A 21,484-nucleotide genomic window follows, 5' to 3' on the forward strand; every position below is an offset into this window, starting at 1 on the left:
CAGTAACACAACACAATAGGAACCAGACAAGGGTCAGGAACAGTCCCATATCGTTTCTTCTGTCTTTTGACTAGGTGACCTGCACCATACAAACAAACAACTTTTTGTTTGTAAGACATCAATTAACATTTTGGACTGTTTAAAAAATATTTTGAAAATGTCTGTGTGTTTTCAGAGCATGTACACATGTAGCTATTAAAGTGTATGATTATATGTGTAATTTTTTGTATACGAAAATGTTCTTGTACTACAGGAATAATAAAATAGTTGTAGCTGATTATATTGATGAGTCGTCTCCTGTATGTTTTATTTTAAATAGACTTTTTAGAAGTGTTTATGTTAATCTCCTATCAAATCAGGCATAACATCTTTTTAACTTCAAGGTCTCAAAACTAAGCAATTGTGCAGCACACTACAAAGACTTACTGCAGAATGGGGGTTTAAATTTCTAAATGCAGAACAAAACCCAAAATTCTGCAGGAAAATATTATCTAGGCCAATAACAAATAAAACTATCAGAGAGGCTAGAAAGTGGTTATTGGGAAATATATAAAAGGAAGAACAAAGGCAAAATGCCCTATATTGCTAAAATGCGCTGCTTTCATCGTGTTGGTTCCATGGTTTCATTCTTTTGTACATCTCAATCTGAAAATGTTTCTCACAGCCATAAATCTTGCAACTTGAAGATATAGACTGTAGTAAATTGCTCATTTTACTGTAGTAAATTTCTCAAAAATTTTGATTTTAATTTTATTCCATTTCTGAATTGTCCACGGACATCCCAAATGTAATAATTGGTTAAAACAAGATACTTTTCAAATAATCCAAGAATGCTGGCATCCACCAAAAAGCCATTACTAAGATATTATTTAGCACTCTCTATCCACAACAGGCTGAGTGCTTCTCAGAATCAACACTTCTGCCTAGTAACTTCCCATAGTATCTGGATTTCTGCTTGTTGGTTCAAACCATGAAGCACTTGTAAGCACTAGTACAAAGTCACTGGTTCAGATATGATTGAATATGAAACAAAGCTGTGCATACAGTGAAATCAATAAATATTTCTGATTTAGAACAAATGATGAGAATTATTTAAGCTACTCTCCTACTAAGAATAGTATAAAAATGCACAATGATGTCTCAGTTTAGCAAAGGTAGTGTTAAAAATACTGGGAGTTTCAAAACTGTACTGGGTAATCTTCTCCCCACCTGAATGTGCCAAGTGATTTTCAATGTATCACCAGAGAAATCCATGCTTACTCTTTCAGATTTTCCAGATGGCTTATCACTGTCAGTTGCTGGAAATTTTCCTTGAATGAATCTCTCTTTTCCCCATTTCATGATGGAAACTATTTGCTGTGGATATGTCTTGATTCATCTGTACGATCTATGCACAGAAATAAGTATTTATTGTCAAGTTTTAGCTGGACCTGCACAGAATGAGTGTGGGATCTGGATAAAAATGACCATCACCATCTTACCAGGCTAGAACTCCACTCTTTAGAAGATGATAAAAGCTTTTAACTATTAGCTTTTGCCATCACATCTTCCACAAATATTTTGTTGGCACAAGTGTAATTTTATACTCCATTTAAGACATTGACTGATATAACACTGAAAGGCTGTTCTTTGTGCACTGGTACTTTAATTTTTTTGTTTGCTCTGTTTGAAGCCTGGTCACCCTGAAGGAACTTTAACTTTATGGATTTTGCTGAGGCAGATTGTATGTAGGAGACTTTTTTTTTTTTTTTTTTTTTTTTAGGGTTTTGGAGTTTTAGAGGTTTAAGCATAAATAAAGACTGAATTTCATTAATGAAGTTATGTTTCTTTATGATCAAAAAAGGTGTTTTCATTTCTTATTACCTCATATATTTACTAGATAGGTTTGGTTTCTGCTTTGAAAGCTGATTCTAGGAAATCACACAGTCAGACTATCTACTGTAGGAACATACTGGATCAAGAACCCACAAGAAATTGCTGAAATATTTTTTCAGATGCTCATCTAGTGTATCTCCCCAATCAAATGAAGTATGGGAAAAGAAAACAGCATACCAATCTCAGTCTCTACAAATCTGTGAAATATGCTTCACCTTTCTTTTCACTGCACAATAGATAAGCAAACATCTACTGTCAAAGTGAACCAATATGTGTCGTACCACAATACACTAGAATAGTGAAAAGCTATTAATCAAGGAAATAAAAAAACAGAACAGAACTAGGAAAAAGAGCTGGATTTCTAAATTTGTGGTACAGTCACATACAGTATCACAGTCATTTTGTTCTGGGATCTTGTTCTGGAAAAGAAAGGGAGAAGATCAAAAGCACAATAATTTATATTAATCTTTTTTTTTTTTTTCATAGTGATACCATGGCTCTGATTAATAGACTTGTGGTAACATATACCTTTGACTTGGATAAATAAAATTCCTTAAGTGTAAATATTCCTGAAAGTACCTTCAATGCACAACAGAAAAAAAAATGGGTTTGAGATTTCCCCCTAGATAAGTAGTAATTTGGGTTTCTTAAATGCTGACCATCCAGAGATAGATAGATATAATTCATCTGTTTTCTTCATGGGGAACCATTTGGTAGCTCAGGTGTTAGGCAGGGAGGCCACATCACAAAATTCACTCCCAATGTGATATGTTCACATCAGGTAGCTATAACAATATTACGACATAACACATACACAAGCCTTTTGTGGTCACATGCACAAACAGTCCATAGAGCACAAAGAATTCAGAACTTCAGACTACAGACTGATCCTGACCCTAATCCTAACCCCTTACCTCTTGTGGTGTGTTGACCTTGGCTGGATGCCAGGTGCCCACCAAACCACTCGATTACGCCCCCTCCTCAATTGGACAAGGGAGAGAAAATAAGATTAAAAGTATATGGATTGAGATAAGGACAGAGAGGCTCTACCCATCGGTTATCATCACAGGCAAAACAGACTCAACTCAGGGAAAGTAATTTAATTTATTGCCAATCAAAAGTCAGAGTAGGAAAATGAGAAATAAAACCAAATCTTAAAACACCTTCCCCCCACCCCTCCCCTCTTCCTGGGCTCAACTGCATTCCCAATTTTCTAACCCACCTCCCCCCACAAGCAGCACAGGGGGACAGGGAATGGGGGTCGTGGTCAGTTCATCACAAGTTGTCTCTGCTGCTCCGTCCTTCTCATGCTCTTGCCCTGCTCCATTGTGGGGTCCCACCCACAGGAGACAGTCCCGCACAAACTTCTCCAGCCTTGGTCTTTCCCACAAGCTGCAGTTCATGAACTGATCCAGCATGAGTCCATTCTATTGGGTGTAGTCTCTCAGGAACAGACTGTTTCAGCATGGATCCCCCATGGGTTTGCAGATCCTGCCAGCAAATCTGCTTCATGGGGTAACAGCCTTCTTCAGGGTATCCACCTGCTCCAATGTGAGGTCTGCCATGGGCTGCAAGTTGTATATCTACTCCACTGTGGACCTCCATGGACTGCAGGGGTACAGCCTCCTTCACCATGGTTTTTGCCATGAGTTGCAGGGGAATCTCTGCTCTGGTACCTGGAGCACCTCCTGCCCCTCCTTCTTCACTGGCCTTTGTCTGCAGTCAGCAGAGGTGTTTCACATATTCTCACTCCTCTGTTTCAGCTGCTGTTGCACAACAGCTTTTACCCCTTCTCAAATATGTTATCACAGAGGCACTACCAATGTTGCTGGTTGGCTGAGCTTTGGCCAGCAGCTGGTGCATCTTGGAGCTAGCTGGAACTGGGTCTACAGAACATGGGGGAAGCTTCTGGCATCTTCTCACAGAAGCCACCTCTGCAGCTCCCCCACCTACCAAAACTTTGCCATGCAAACCCAATGCACCTGACAAATTTACTATCTTCCTCCTCATACCCATCTGGAATGTTTCTGAAGAGATTATTTTCCAAGACTTTCACCTTGATCATGACACCTTTCTATTTCCATCTTCTACTGTTTCCATTTCTCTATCACATCAAGCAGATGCTTGTTTCCTTCTGTCTCTGTTTCTTTCTGTATTTGAATGATAACCAGCACAATAGGGTCTGGTCCCTACTACATTCAACACTACACATATAATTGCAAATACAGCAGAATTACAAGCGTACATCTGTCAAGACCAATCATTCCAAGGAGATACGTTATTCTAGATTTCTAAGTCAGAAGGAGATAGTTATGATTGCCATGGTAATACAAAGTTGCAATGATCTACCAGAGCAATATTGTTGTGAAGGACTGCACTTGTCCCCTCATGTCAGAAGCTTGCATTATCATGAAAAACATACAGCAGTCATACACAAATGCCTAGCATTGCTACTGGAGTCCATTAGCAACTGCACTGTCAATGACAACTATTATCCTTGCTAAACAGTTTTTGACAACTAAATATAAGGAGCATTAGGAAAGCACGCTGGAATATGCCACCTTTATCCTTGTTCTGAGGACAGAAACTGCAAACATACCTGTCCTGCATAGTCCAATGAGAATGGAAATGCCTTTTCCATTATGTATTAATATGATGTAGGACTTTCTTCTGCCTCTGTTTTTGTATACTTCCAGTTTGAATGTGTCAGTGTTAAACCAAAGACAGCTGTAAATTAGCACTGAAAGCAATCACCCAGCAAAACCAAAATTCCTAGTACAGATCATCAGCACTGTCTCGAACAGTTACTCAGTTTTACAGCAGAACTCCTCTACCACATCCTTGGTGACAAAAGTGTATTGCCTGTGAAGGGAATCAAAACACATAATCTATGTAGAAAGGGAGAAAATAAGGCTGCATGAGTCCAAGGAAAGATTGTGTGTGACCAAGTTGATATTTGGGAAGACTCTCATGTGAGCAGAGGACATAAGCTACAAGCTCTCCATGCACAAACAAAAGTCAGGCCCATGGAAGATATGAATAGTTACAGGATTCTTTTTTAATTTCTGTGTCCAAAATGTGACTGGTGACCTCTAGATGTGCCTTCCAATCTACTTTTCTGTGACCTGTAGACAGAAGACCGAATAAGGCGGTGTGAGAATTCACTTCTCAGTCATTTGGAGCATCCCACAGCAACCAAAGGCAAGTCATTCTTGGTACCCAGTGGGCTGTGATGCATCACAGAGTGGGAGAAAGACATTAACTGTGGAAATCCAACCTGAGAGCTGGGACATCTGTGGATCCATATATTATAGGCAATTCTGAATTGTCAGCAGCACAAACATTGTAGTGACTGCAACACCATACAGAATAGTCGTTACTGAGCTGAAAGGCTTCACATGCCAAGTGCTAGAACAGAGACTCTGAACTATTGTGGGTCCTGCGGAGCAGAACTGTGATATTTTATACCTACTTTTTAAAATGGGTCTACTTATTAAACCAAATATAACAGTGGGAAACCAATTGCTCAAGTATGTGGTACTCTATGCTTTATTTTTTTTTTTTTTTTTTTTAGGTGGGGGTGACAGGAAAAAAGGAGTCCACCTGATATTGTTCCTTTGGCCCTGCATTAAAATCATAGTCCTCCACTTAGGATATCACTGCCTGCTGTGGACATAACTAGTAAGACACTGGTGAAACTTTACAAACAAGTAAACAGCCAGGATAAGAGGACTAGCAAGTAGCTAAAACATGTATCATTCTTGTCATCTCTGATGTGGTTTTAATAACGCATCCTTTCTCATATGACATCAGTGAATTTGAAATGCTTCTTAGATTATATGAATTTAATAACATCAATCTATCCAGATTTTTCATGTTTTACTAAAAATGCATTTTTGTGTTTCAAGGAAGCAGGAGAGGAGTGAATGACTCCAGATAAGACCATGAGGTTACCGTATTTTTGCTAATTTCTCCTATACCTTTTAACCCTCAACTAGGTTGCTATTATCCAGGGGTAGAAGTAGGCTAAAAGATAAGTTGTTTCTATATATAATGATATATAGTCTTTCTTCCCAAAGCTAAAAATATGTTGTTCTAGAAGCTTAGTTTGGTACTTGTAGCAGCTTCACTGGCTCTGTTTTTTCAACTGTATGAACATCTTGCAGTGTTTCATCTTGGCAGAAAGCTTTAAGGGGGAAATAATAATGAGGAATTGGGGAACAACAGAGCAAAATAAACTGAAACGAAAGAAAAAATACAGCAATAATTTGGCACTCGTGATACAATGGGCAGAAGAGAACACAGATATAGTTATGTAAGAGAGAGGTTATTTTAAAGTGATCTTTTGAATAGTGATTTGGAGATACAGCATATTTTCTATATTTTTGTGTCATTTTGGTTGGCTGGTTATTATATGTGCTGTGAAACAGTCATGAGTAATCTGCATTAGCAGAGGTGTCATCCCACTGTAGGGATGCCAAGAAGTAAAGAATGAATGGGATAGGTATCACAGAAAGATTGGAAGAAGTAGGACAATATTTTTCAAAATTAAAATAATAAATCTTATTAATTTCTTCTGGGTTTTGGGGTGGTGGTGTTTATTTGGTGTATAAGCAAGCAGAATATGCTACAATATGTTTCAGTGCAGCAAAATAAATGGAGTTGAATACAATCACCCTAAAATGATCCATTTCTCTGACTTTCCATTTTCCCTTTTCAATACTCTGTTTCTTTGATTTCTGGGCTACCACAGGTATAATTAGTGTTGGTCTTTATTCTTATTTTGCCAGTTTTGAAACTGGTGTTATTTGTGGTCAATCCAATGTGACTTCTTCTAGACAGACAAGGAATGTGAGCAAAATTGCACACTGAATCTTAAAATACCAACTTTTTATAATGCAGTGTCCTGAGCATGTCACAATGATACTCATAAAATCCACAACATTACTTTTTTTTCATCTACAAGCCATATTATGGCAAAACAGAGGGAAAATGCATACTCTGTGTTGGTATGACTGCATTAATCTTCCCTGTATATCAAGAATACAGCCCTGATCTGATCAACAAGAGATTTTAAGTCAGGGACTTTATAAAAAAAAGCAACAAAAGAAAACCCACCTAGCAAGGCCACAATCTTTGTTTTTAAATGTTATAAAATTAGATTACTGAACTCTTTTTCTTCTCTGTTTCTCATAATTTTAAATTCTTTCACTGAACCCTGGAGTTTGCTCCCTCAGGATATCTTCCCTAGCTACAATATAATGTTATCTTTCCTACAGTAAAAATTTAGCAAGTAAAATATTTGCTATTATTATCTGAAACTTAAATAATGAGAACATATTTTAATTCCCCTTAAAATATTTTTTCTGAAGGAAAACTAAAGGCCTCATGAATCACTTGGGAATCATTTGAAGGATTCTGGTTACACATGAGGGAAATTTGACTGTAGAAGAGCTTACTCAAATAAATATCTTTAAAAATCACAATATTTTTGCACTGAAGATTGTGTGTTAATAACTTCACTTGTGAACATTCTAATATTTTCCTGACTTAGTCCATTCCAACAGATACTGTTCAGCAAAGCGTAAGGAGCTCCTCATTCCATAGGTCATTTTTGGAAAAACTTAAGAAGAACAAGAAGTATTAATTCTGTCCACTTAACACCAGTGCATAGATGCTGACATGCTATGGTTTTAGGTTTATCTTCTCCTACAAACTCTTGGGGCTACACAATTTAAAATGGGTAGTATTTGAAGTATCTAGGTATTTAAAATGGGGGGAAAGACTAGTAAAATGTGTTGGAGAGTTAGCTTTGAGTTTGTACAAAAATCTGATTTATGGGTTTGAGTACTAGACTGCCGAATCTAAACGATAAAAGACCAGAAGTAGTTGAGTATCTTTAGAAATTCCTGCCTGATTGGTTACCAGTCCCCAGTCAATTATCTCTAAGAAAAGTATTGACTATTAAACCCAAATGTTTCTTTAAGAAATGAAAATGAAAATTAAGAGATATTAAATTAATGGATTATTGAGCTTAAAAATTGACATTTTACCTGCATAGGCATGTTTATTTAAAAGGTGTCTTTTGCACAGTATGATAAAAAAATAGAACAACAAAGCCTTTCAGAAATATAAAAATGTGTTGAGTACAAACACAAATTAAGATTTTTATCCCTTTGAACTCTGTAAGTGTTGGATTCAATAGCTTTGAATTTTATTGAGAGCTGGGCACTGAATTCCCCCCAGTTGCTCTGTACCTTGGCAAGTTACAGCCCAGAGTTGTGATAAAGATCCATAACATACATATGTGCAAAGGTATCGTGTTTCATACTGACTTAAGTCAAAACAATAAGTAATTGGCTGAGGGGAATGGGACTATTTACCAAAGCTAACTTTGGTAGCCCAGCTTCTTCCCTGCCCACTGGGCAATAGAAGAGTCTCAAGAAGATGTTGCTTTAAAGGATGAGTTTCTTGTTCTGTGCTCTATCTCTTTTCTTTGGCTCTGCAGGAAGTGTAAGGGGACACTTCCACTAGGATAAAGTATCTCTGTTTGAACATTCCCCTCATCTCCCCTTCTGGGCATTTGAAAAATTTGGATACTGCTTCTTGGACATATAAAATGAGTATGCAGAACTCTCTTTACCAGTATACTGTAATATACATAAGTAAATAATCCTTCGCCAATGAAAAACTAATATGCCTCAGGAAAACAAAACCAACCTATCTTAGCAGCAGTTTTCCTTTCTCTGAGCAATATGTTTGCTTTGGCTAAATCATCATTAGCACCAACAAATTAGCTCTTTGATTAGTGTTGCTTTGCAATTTACAATGAAGCAACTCATCTACTCAATAAAGAAAGAAAAGTTGGCTTAAATGAAAGAGAGAAAGGTTGTTCTAATGTGCTCGAAATTTTAGAACTCAGCTTATCTTGCAAAAAAATTCCAAGTTTAAGAATGACAGAACTAGGTTCAGTTTATTGCTCAGTAAGAATTTTCTTTGTGTTGAAAAAACCTTCAGTGAAATATCTTGTGCTACTTACATGGAAGATGAATTGGAAGTTGCAAGATCTTCTGCCTCAAATCACAGAAAGCTGAGAAAAGCCAACATTTTCAGAAGTCTTCTGCTTCCAGACCTGAATCCAGTCTTTTGAATGACCATAGCTGCGGTTCCAATGGTTAATGGTGCATAATGTGCATTATAATGCCAGTGAAAATTCTGCAACTGTAAGAGAGCACCAGAAATGGGGACAGTGGTATAGCTGTGTGAAAATTACTTCCCTCCTGCTGAACTGAACTCCACATTCCTGCTAAGAGAAAAGTATAATAAAACCTGTTTGGAAAGGTTTAATTAGCTAGTGTTAACTTGTAATAGCTGTAATACCACCTCTGTAGCACAAGCTCTGCACAACTGAACCATGCCATAGGAACATAAGTGATGGACTTCCCAGATTACTTCCAAAACCTTATATATCAGTAAGATGATGCTGCACTCTATGGTGTCAAGATGCCTTGGCCAGATTTTGGAAGTTTCTGGGAAGCTGACAGCTCTTACCAGGAACAGCACTGCTGAGAACCTCTGGAAATCTTCCCTTTTCATTTAAGTGCTTAAAAGATCCTTCTGAAGCCCTTAACTAGAGGCATTAGGATTAATAGTGTTCACTGCAACAGTTGTTACTTCATCTATAACAATTATGCGTAAAAATAAGGCAAGGTCTGTAGTAAAAGGACGTTTCTTTCATTAAAACTACTGGTGCAGAGGAAGAAAGAAAGTTTTCAGGAACATAATCCTTCAAGTCTTTCTATTTCCTCAGTAATACAGATAGATGCTTAAGCATTTAGACAGTGCCACCTACACAATTGTGTCCAATTTAAAACACACAGTCTACATATTCAGAAGAAAGGAAATTCTTGTCAGAGATCCTTTATAAAGTAGGAGTACGCAGAGATTAAAAAAAAAAAAGGGGGGGGGGGGGAAGAAGGAAAATCAACACCAAATCTTTTGCGTAAGGCCAATTTTCTGAGAAAATTAGAAAAAAAAAAAAAAAAAGAAAAGAAAAAAAGAAGTTGTTATGTCTATGACAGTATGAGATGGAACATGCTGTTATTATAACCGTTTCAGGAACCTGCTTTCCCTCACAATGAGGCACAGGCTTGTTACAGGTACTTACAGTTTTCAGATCTGTGTAAGGATTTCCATGGTTGTCTTCTAAGCTTCCTTAGGAGATACGGAAAATACTGGACAACAGTTTCTGGATCATTCAAAACTATAAATACTAAACCGCATCACTGACATGAGCCAAAATCTCTATTCACTCTGCTTACACTCCAGTTCTAGCTTATTGACATTTTTATATCAGCCTAAGATACTATTTACTGACTTAAAAAACAAAATGGAAAATTATACAGAAAAAGAACCTGGGTGTGGCCACAATAGGCAAAAGACCAAGCAACAATATAAAAAGTGGTTTGGTGCTAGAAGATACATATTTATCTTGATCTTATTATTCCAAAAAGTGTCACACTGGAAACGGGTCCATCCTCAGTTATGGCAAATATTTACTCTGATAAACTAGTTTTTATAATTGAGGAAAAGTGCAATGGGGTAAAGTCTTCCTACTGCTCCTGGTGTCATCATGTTATATCACACCTAAAGCAGCACCAGCAGGAATCTTAATGAAAGATGGAAGCTGAGTGGCAGCAGGACTATTAAGAAAGAAAGAAACAAGGGTAGACCGATATTATTTGCCACTTAACAGAGTGAGGAAATGTATTTGGGGGTCTTATTTTTAAGCAACTTCCAGCACTGCATGAATTATTTATGTCACTCTCCTATGTAAATTACACAGAAGTTATCTGTACTCACCAACAGACATTATTTGCTGCTGCACAAGGGATCATTTCCCACATCCATTATGGTACAATTTCAGTTGTGGGTGATGGGTTTTTTTAGTTAACCACAATGGTACCTAACGAGTTTAGACAACACGTGTGGCAGCATAGGGAAACTAGAACTACTAATCAATACAGATCAATAAACTTGTTTTGACTTCCCAATATCATATAATGTCTGAAAGTGTAATATATTATCAGCTTTATGCCAGCTTGTTTCTGAGATTACAGATTGTTTATTCTAACAAACAGGTGGATATTAGAGCATTGTTTTATTCCTTCAGTAAGCATATATTTTTAAAAAAATCTTTAGTGGAAACTTGTTGAAAATCAGTCTACCCTGTGGCAAACTATATTGTAGCATATAATTATAGAGAGCTCAGCAATATAACTTTCACATAGATCAATACTTTCAGATTCCCAGCACAATTCTCTCTTTGCTTTTGCTGATATAAATGAAGTTTTCAAGTTCAATTAACTCAGCTAGGTAGAATGCCTCATGTCAAGATTTAGACAAAGTGGTTGAGTTTGTTCAGTGTGCAAATACTGAAGAATAAAAGAAAAAATGGAGGGAGGGAAGGAGAAAGCCACTTAGACAACTATTTAGTCACAGTATGAAATGAAACAAAAACTACCATAGTTTTTAGAAACTTTTTTAAAAGCCCTATAAAATACACAATAATACTTTGTAAGATCAAAATTTTTGTAAGCAATATTTTTGAGGTTTTTGTTACCTGTTTTTCAAATGATGCTTCTAGTAAAGGTATGCAAGAAGTGTACTCTGCTCAACAAGCCTTTCTCTCCACTGTCACTCCACTGCTCTTGGCTTCACCTTCATGAAATGTAAGTTTAGCTTTCAATAAATAGCCCTATAGCAAGGTTTTTATGTAAAAGCATTCCAGGAACAAAATCTCATTTTTGAGAATGCAGTGCAGTCTTGTTTAGTTTTAGATTATGTTCACATTGTTTTGAAGTTAAAGTAACCATCTGGGAGAAAATTCTGATCTCTTTGACTTACTTGACTCCATAACTTGTAGCTTGGAGATGCCATTAAAAATAGTTTGTACTGACTACTGTAACAAGCAGTATCTGAGATAAATATAAGTTCTTTATGTTCCCAGAATTCCTGTAGTAATGGCAACCACAGGGTAACTGTATAACACTTGGCATATATTCCTTTGAAATTACTTCCACACCATGTGTGTGGTTAACAAATAACATACGACCCACTAAACCTTATATGTCAATAAACCAGTTGCAGTATTACATGGTGTTACCCTAGCATGTGGGACCATTACCTTAAATTGCTACCTATTTCTAACTTTTATATATATATTTATTTATTTGTTTGTTTATTTATTTATTTATTTATTTATTTTAAAGCAATTTAGTTTTACTATGGTTTTTAATGCTTTAAATTAGATGTAATTAGCACATACATCATGCATGCATTAATATATATACAGAAGGTATCTCTTCAATGTGACTCCTCACATGATCAGCCTTCTTTCTTCATTTGGCTTCCTTTAATACTTATTTCCAATCAAATTCATCTAAGTTTACAAGACAGAGGTATCTGAGGATAAAATAGAGTTTTCTTTTGAAAATTAACCTGAAATAACACAGCTATGGCAATCAGCAAGGCAAATCTAAATGTGAAGCATAAGTGACAGGCCTGAAACAAAAGAAATTAATTGCAACCTAGAACAGTGACTTTCTTACCTTTAATTTCAGATACCTTAAGAAAACCCAAAAAGGAGAAAAAAAAAAAAAATTATGTTGCAAATCCTTACGCATGTGAGAATGTTGCAGTTAAATGCTCGTGCGAGAAAAGTCCAATGGATGTTTGGCACAGTTTTCTGCACTAAGCAGCCCTTCACAGACAGTTAGGGTGTCCTAAAGTCATAACCTTCTCATTACCCTTAATTGCACATAATTTTATTTGCTACCATTCACATCTCTTTCAGAAATTGCAATTATTGCAATCCCTACACTTAACTGAAATGTACAGCCTTAGAATTTCAAAAGTAACAAAGGAAAGAACTATTGTTTGCACTATACTTTGTAAAGCATGTTGGTGGAATCAAGAGGGATGATCAGAAAACTCATCAGTAATTATTCCACAAAATTCTTTCTTACTTTCCCTTACTGTGTTTGGGGGGTTTAATATACACATTTCTCGTTATATCACCAGACTGTCAAATCAATGTTAAGGGATATTTTCTGAATCTGGATTTTCAACTAGCTTCTTATCTGTGAATAGTCACTTGATTATCTTTCATTTCATTTAGGGTCTTTGAAAGAGCCAGATTGACAGCACAGGAAATTGAAGCCTTACGTTTATCTACCAACAGGTACAGCACCAGCAAGTGTGTTATGATCTTCCTCAAGCTTGTCTCTAGAAGCCTACTGCAAAGGAATAATGTATCTTAAAACCTGAGAGATTTCTTCACCTTGTGTCAGTACAGCAGGTTGGCTAACTCCAGTAATTTATGTCAGAGCTAAAAAAGGTAGTAGAATCTGAACCAAGGAAGGCAATCTTAATTTCTAAGAAATCTTTTTAGTTTCTTCCTCAGATTTCCACATAGGATGAAAGTAGGAACACAAAATCACAACACCAAAGGTATAGCCAGTTTTATTTCAAAATATTTTAATTAAGCTGGAAAGAATTGTTTTCCACAGAGTGGTGCACCAGTTATGCTGTGTCAATGACATTATTTAAGAACATAGTACACACAGCAGCATGCATTCAGGGGAACAAAGTTTTGTTCCAGGCTACACTATTTTAGTTGGATTCATGGCTGCTGTATTAAGTCAGAACTGCTTTCAAATATGAGTCTGTAGCAGTGATACCATAAACTATTGCCTCCTGGAAAACCACAGAAAAATCCAAAAGAAATGCTATTTATTGCTATCTTCACATCCAAATATGCTGTGGAGCAGCAATCAGTAGTGGCAACATCCCAAGGCTATAAAGCATCCAGAAAGCATGTCAGTGCAGGAGGACATGAGGCATTTGTGTGGAAAACAGACACTGAGGAACATGTGTTATGTTGGTAAATTGTATGTATAGGAAATGGTAGTTTTGAGGACTGTTCCCAGCCCACAGAGTCTGTCCACAGACCGTTTGAACTGCCCTGAGCAATGGATGGTCTACAGGTATACAGCTTTGGATTTGAAGACTAAAGGCTTGTTTTCTGATCTTTTCTGATTTTCCAGCTTATTCAGATGAAGAGGTGTATCTAATTTGGCATATGCCATTTAGCATACAACAGCAGCTGTGTTAGTCACTGTTTCAGAATTAGCCCATGCCTTTTTCCCACAAAGAAAACAAGCTTTGTTCAAAAAGCTATAACTCTTGATATAGATCCATGAGAAAAATAACAGGGCATCATGATTTTTGTAAATAATTTAACTTGCTTAAAAGGTGGATTGAACTAGTAAGACCCATTCTACAGAAAAAAATGGTAGAAAAGATTCACTGTCCCAGAATAGCTAATGGAATGGATGTCACAGGATACCTACCCACTTCTTGCTTCTCCTTGCAAAAGTGTGCATACACAGGGCCAGATATTGTCTCCATGGAAGTTTACATTAACCTGCTTGTAAAAAGGGAATACTAATATTCACACCATAAGAGGTGTGAATTCTTAAAACAAACAAGCACAACCTCACAAACTGGCATTAACAGGCATATTGTAATAATTGGTGTAATTAAAAATGGGTTTGAGAGACCCTGTCTTCCATCTGTCCACTAGAGAACTATGCTAAAAAAGAACAAAATAGACCTCATTGTCAGTTTCAGTTCCAAGTGCAAGCTAAAAACTAGCAGTAGGAAACTGCAAAAGCAAAGGTGATTTCTTCTTCTGTGAGACTTTTTTAATAATCAGAGGTTTGGATCTTTTTGATCTCATCATCCTGTTTCAGAGTTTTGCATGTCCCATAACCACTGAACTACAGAGATTGGCATGAATCTGATACATCTAAATACCACTGTCTTTTCTCCTGCTTTTCTAGAGGAACTTTATCATTTTGAAGCATCTAACTCTGCCAGTGCATTCACACATAGCTGTTGAAGATCACCACGGGCAAGCAAGCCCCATGAGCCTGCCAGTTAGTAGCTAAACAGCTGTAACAGCTATAATTTCAGTCTAGCACAATCCAATCAAATCTACCTTTATGTCGAAACCTTAGAGCTCCATGTTGGATGCTAAAAAGAACTGTTGTGGGTTAACCCTAGCCACCAGCTAAGACTCACAGAACAGCTTGCTTGCTCCCCTCCGTGGAATGGGGGATAGTAAGAGGGTTTGAAGTGCAAAAATCTGTTGGTTTAGGTAAAGACAGTTTAATAAGTAAAGAAAAAGCTGCATGTGCAAACAAAGCAAATTCACTCCTTCTTATTGCCAGGCAGGTGTCCAGCCTTTTCCTGGGAAGCAGGGCTTCATCACATGTGACGGTTAACAGCTCCATAATGAACATTCCCCCTTCATCCTTCTTCCCCATAGCTTTTGTTGCTAAACATGATGCCAGGTTAGTAATAGCATACCCGTATGGTCAGCTGGCATCAACTGTCCCAGCTGTGGCTCCTCCCAGCTTCTTGTGCATCCCTGGCAAGGACATAGTCTCTATAGTGTCCATTCTGCCTTCTTAAACTTCTTAAATAAACAGGGTTTGACAGGAGAGATTAAGATGTTGCTGTTACTTTACTCCATCAAGAGAAAATCAGAAATAAAATCACTAAGGCCAGCTGAGTCACAATGATATAAAAATGATAAGACAGTGGGATGGTGATGGCTAGCAAGCCCTTTTCTTGAAAGGAACTGAGGATACCACCCTGGTAACATATATAGAAAGAAAGGCAATGATGTTTATAATTTCTGCATAGAGAGAGCTAATAAGGTATCTCACATAAATTTGGCGTTGTATAAGTTATTGCCTGTATTGGAATCTAGCCAACACCAATTAGGGTTCCACGCTTGTTTAACTACACGGGGAGATGGTAGTTCATGGGTCTGTTCCCAGCTTTGATCAAAATTTCCTGAAAAAGTTAGTGTGAAGATACAGCTGATCAGAAAAAAAAGCCCGGATGTACTTCCTTTAATGTTTTCCAGACTTTTTTATACACGATACAACCGCTGTATTGTGCTTCTCCTATTCAAGGTCAAAAACGTAAAGGAGAACACTAAGTCATGAATTTTGTTACTTGAAACCAAGCAGAAGCTAGCATTCAATTAGCTTAAAGGAAGTATAACATTGTGTGATGTTTCATATTTTAACTTAACTAATTCATACTCACCTAATGAGAAGTTTGGCACATTAATATTTTCCTACATTATGTTCAAAGTATAAGACTATCATTTCCTACATATAATAAAATCAGTCAGAGAAAGACTGAAATACATGAGAAATGGAATTCTGCAGCAAATTTCATTGCTGTGATTTGGAATGTGCAATTTTTAAAAGATCTGTTTTAATGAATAATGTGGTAGCTGCTATATTCTAGAGGACAAAAAGTTTGGCTTCCATAGCTTTGATATCTGCCAGACTAGTTTAAGGCCAGATCCTGAGAGGTCACAATTACTAATCCTCAATGTGAGTTTCAAACACTTGGCACCTTTCTAGGACCTGGCCTATTATGAAAAGCAGAAGGAAGAAAATGCTTCATATTTTAAGACATATAACATGATCGTACCCACCACACACAATTCAATTACAATCTGTGTGAACCTCTTTAACTGCATTGTAGGAAAATTGAATTTCATTCCTAATACTTTTCAATTTTTTACATACTCCAATATATGTAATAAATCTGATTGGATTGTTTTCAGCAGTGTGCATTTAGGCTGAAACACCTTTTTTTAGGAAAGATTAAATACTCTATAGACACTTACCTGTTTTAAAAATGTTTAGACCTAGGCAGTTTTTGAAAACTAGGTATTTGTGAAGAGACAGAAAGCAGACATTGCAACAGTATGAATACACCTGAAGACAATGGCAAGGAAGCTTCACATATTCTATTTTCATTTCCACTCAGAAGTTAGAGTAAAATAGTATATTTATCTTTTACATATGTCTAATGTTTAATGTGCTTTAACTAGGACTGTGTCCAAAGAAGAAATACAAGTTTATTAGTTAGCTTGGAGACTATCACTGAATTTTTTGAAAGCTTCATTCCTGCCTCTTTAGTTTGCAAAATGAATGCTTTTGATTACAAATTGATCAAAACAAACTTCAAACTTACATATTTTAAATCTGCATGCCATTCTAAAATTAGGTATGAACATCTACGCAAAAAGAAACTTATATGGGATATTTAGACGAAAAGCTGTCTCTCTTATCAACTTCTATTACCATAGTCTGTTAGTCCTTAAGTGCTAGTTTGAGATTATGTCTAGCTGCATATACAGCAAAACAACACTTGATATTATAGCAGAAATGTGTAAAAGCAGAGTGATTTTACCAATTTAAATGAGTGCGCCAGAGAGCAGAATTGCTTCTTTAAATGTATCAGCTGTATTATTTTTATTAAGGTGAACAATCTTAATTTTAAAATCCTTTATTTCTAACAATATAATTCTGTTTAATCTTTACACTGGATCACTCGTAAATATTTTAAATCTTTAAAAATCCCACAGGAACAACATAAACAAATATTGCAGCCATGCCTAAGTGTAGAAGATAGCTATTTAATCTTACAGAGCAAGCAAATTGGGGCAGGTAGTGTTGATAAAGACATAGATTTGAAAATTCAGCTATGGTCTGGGTGGGTGTAGATATTTATTTCTGTGATACAGTCAAGCTGCAATTAACTTCAAGTAGCAAGAAAAGTCTTTTCCAGGAAGCATTCAGAGTTTTCTCACAAAAAGCATAACAACAATTCTAATAAAATGAGAAAATATTGGTGTTATATTAATTACTTTATTACTAAGGATTAACAGTAAAATGTCATGGATACCTTCATCTTTAATTATATTATCATTATCATGTGTAGTCTTACCAGCACAATGTGTCTCAGTCAATCTGTGTTATGTGAGACTTTTTTTGTCATTTTTTATTGCACACAATTTTCTGTCATCAAAAACTCCTTGATGTAATCCAGCATGTGACCGTGAAATCTTGGCACATTCTGCAGACATCACCCTATTTTAATTTTCTTGCATGACTTCCCACATGATAAAAATAGCCATGCAGCACGTAACTATTACATGACCAGGCAGGATATCAGGGACTTCTGAGTGCAGAATCTACTGAGCCTACCTCTACATCACTACACAAAATGGCTGCAAGTCTCCCTGGTGTGAAGTCCAGCCCTGCCTCAGGAGGTGGCACCCACAAGAGGACCCTCCCCAGTGGGCTGTATAGATGTGACTGTGCCAGCCAAAGCTGACCCTGCTCCCCTCCGTCGTAGCTCAGGCCACCTGCCAGCAGGCTTTGCATCTTCAGGCAATTCTGTCTTCCTTCATGCTGCACTTCAAGGCACACATGTAATCTTCCATTCATTGCTACGCAAACATGACTTTTACAGGATGACAAAAAAGCCCTCACATTAACCCAGCCACTTTAAACCTAAAGAAATGCCCGCTGGAAATAACTGTCGTCTTGGAGGCCAATGAGAACACCCACATACAGACTTGGGAGAAGGCACAGGCTAAGTAAAACAGTCTGACCGTGCTGCCATGTCTCATGAGAAGAGGCTGTTTTATTAAGGACTGCAGACACGCTGTAAGCAGGCCTCCAGGCCTCAGGACAGCCATTGCAGCTGATCAGGGTAACGCAGCCCAGTACATCTAGCTGCACTTGGCACATGGGGCTGTGAGTGGGATGATGTGCTGCATCTCAGCACTGCCAGTCAGCAATATCAAAAAAAAGCCAGTGATGGAGGTGCTGAAAACATCTCTTCATGCTTGATGGGTGAGATTTGGCAAAACTGATCGGTTACATTGGCATCTAGTAAATTCTCAAGGTCCTGCATATTTCTCTAAGAAAGGAAACCACAGAATGTTACAGTGGTGCAGAATGTAGGAAAACCAATAATATTTTTAATCTGCTATTTTTCACATCTTTTAGAAAAATTTCAGAATGTCTAAGCTCCAAAGGCTAATCAAAATAACATCAATCAAAATATTTTATATATCTATGCAATACTGATTGAAAAGAATCAGTCCTTGATCAGTCTAAAAGCCCTGGTATCCTTTAACATTTCTGCAGATCTACTTTTTTATAAGTAGCAACAAAACGGGCTTACAATTGAACTATGCATTTATCTTGATTAACCATTGTTTTTCACCATTTATATTGCGCTGGATAAAATAATCATAAGTATCAAATCTAGATATTTGTTTAGATGTAAGGGTTGCTTCTTTATGTATCCGGTCAGTTCTGCTGGGTGGTACTTAGGGAAAAGCAGATGATCAGCAGATAGAGACTTGGAATAACTAGGCAACTGGCAGCAAAGCAGAGCAGAATATCAGAGAGCTTCTGACCTGCTGAGACAAATTTATCCATACTGAGAATTTGAGCAGTGGCATTTCTTATTACTAAAAGTCCATGAAAGGCTCAGTGACTTACAAAGGGGAAATTACCATGGCATAGATAGGACCAGAAGAAGGGTATACAAGGCAACCTGAGCAGACAGCCATCCAGTCAAACCACTTAATTCTTTAAGAATGGAAACAGGAAAAGAGAGATTTTGCTACAAACATTGTAAGAAGAAATATATCTCAGGAAAACTTACTGTAGCTGCATTTCACAGGGAGACAAATCACACAGCTTATAGCTGCCCCTTCAGCTGACTTTGTTTGACCTAGCATACGAGTCCTCACATTTGTTTGGGTGTGCTAACGAGCACTATGTCTTTCTTACATACGAGTGGATTTATAATGGCAGGTCCTAGTACGCCATTTCAGTGGCCTGCAAACAACTTGTGCCATGGAATGAAATTGTTGTCCTTTCACTATTGCCACCTCCCAAGCAGAATCAATAGCCTGTCCCTTCTAGTGACAGGATTGAGTGAATCAAATAATTTGAGGGTTTAAAATACTTCAGCTGGTAACACTACCCCACATATAGAGAGAATCATTAAGTGCTGTCTAGCCGACATGAGCATTATTCACTGGTCGGTCTCTATCGTTGTTCAGATAAGCAGACAGGGCTACTAACCAACAGTGGAAAGCCATTAGAGTTCGATCAATTTCATGTAAGCCTCTTTCTGCTGCATTCAATGTTAATGTGTTTAAATTTCTTTGCACAGCATGGTGCTACACTGCTGAATACAGACTATGTGGCACAGTATCATAACTGATAACTTAGCCAGTGGTGACCTAAAACATTTCACTTTTAATACTCTGGAAATTCTTTGGAAAAAAAAGGGGGGGTTTCTCCAAAACAGAATTATTATATTTGGTCCTAACCCATTTCTCTTGTTTGATAAGAAGAGTTATCACTCTTCAGTCTGTACAGATTTTCCTTCAGATACACTCTCTCTCTCTCCTCTTGCCTTCCATTGACAAGTCCTCCCATTCTTTTTCTGCACTACTTTGTTATTAATCAATATTCTGACTTACAGCATCTGTCACTGAGAGTGATGCTACATAGTGACACAATATGGGATTTCTTAGGATTAAAGTACTTGCCTGCATATGCTTGCACTTCTGCTTTTGTATTAATTGCTTATTTTGTAAGCGTCTACTGAAATAACTCATACACCTGAAACAAAATCCAGGCAGCTGAGTTCTGGGCAGTCCAGCTATAAATCAGTTATTTTCAGAACATGTCTGAATGTATCTTAAAATAGGGCTCATAAGGTAGATGAAAAGGTTCAGACCATGTCTGCTCCCTGAAAAGAATGTGTTGCGATGGAGCTGGTGTACACACAGATGCTGGTGTAAAAGAACAAGAGCTAACTAGGAAGAAAACAAAAACAAAAAAAACAAAAAAGAAAACCAACCAAACAAACAAAAAAAAAGAATTGAAGGGAGAAAGATGAGGCAGACATGCAAATCATAATGCTGCATTTACATTCTCATTTACCTGCCACTTGAAAGCAGCACATGGATGTTTGTGTGGTGCGGCAGATAGAATGGGTTTTCCCCAAAGGAGGGGAGTAGGGCAAATTACTATAGTTAGAATATGGATTTTCTTACTAGACTGCATTCAAAGATGCCAATTCACCTATTTATTTTCTCTGTGATTAATACAGTAAAGATCTATCAGTTTTACCATCAAGATATTGGCTTAAGTAAACACAGCAGAAAATAAAATGCTGATGGAACTCTTGCATTTCATCTGTTCTGATGACTATACAAAATTTTGATTTATGTTTTCACCTAAAACCAGGTATGTATCAGCTGCCACATGTAGCTGTAGCCACTGTCATTCTATTAGCTAGGTGAAAATTAGCTCTTTCAGTGAGGAAGGATCTGAATTTCAAGTCGGTAATGAGAATTAAAAGAAAGAAAATCTCTTTGTAAATTATAACTAGATTGATAGCGCAGAGTGCCCATGACATTTAATCTGGTGAAAGTGGATTTTACAACTGACTAGATTTATTCCGTCTAGACTAAATTCAAACTTTATTTTTGTTAGAAAAAAAAGGAAGACAAGCATTCAATCAAAGTAAGAGTGATAGTGTTAAATTTTCTTAAACTCCTTAGCAGAAAAACCTAGAAGAGAAATTATATTCTTTTAATATATGTCTAGAGTAGGCTTACAGGTTGTTAAGC

Source organism: Falco naumanni, chromosome Z, assembly GCF_017639655.2.
Source record: "Falco naumanni isolate bFalNau1 chromosome Z, bFalNau1.pat, whole genome shotgun sequence".
Lineage (NCBI taxonomy): Eukaryota > Metazoa > Chordata > Aves > Falconiformes > Falconidae > Falco > Falco naumanni.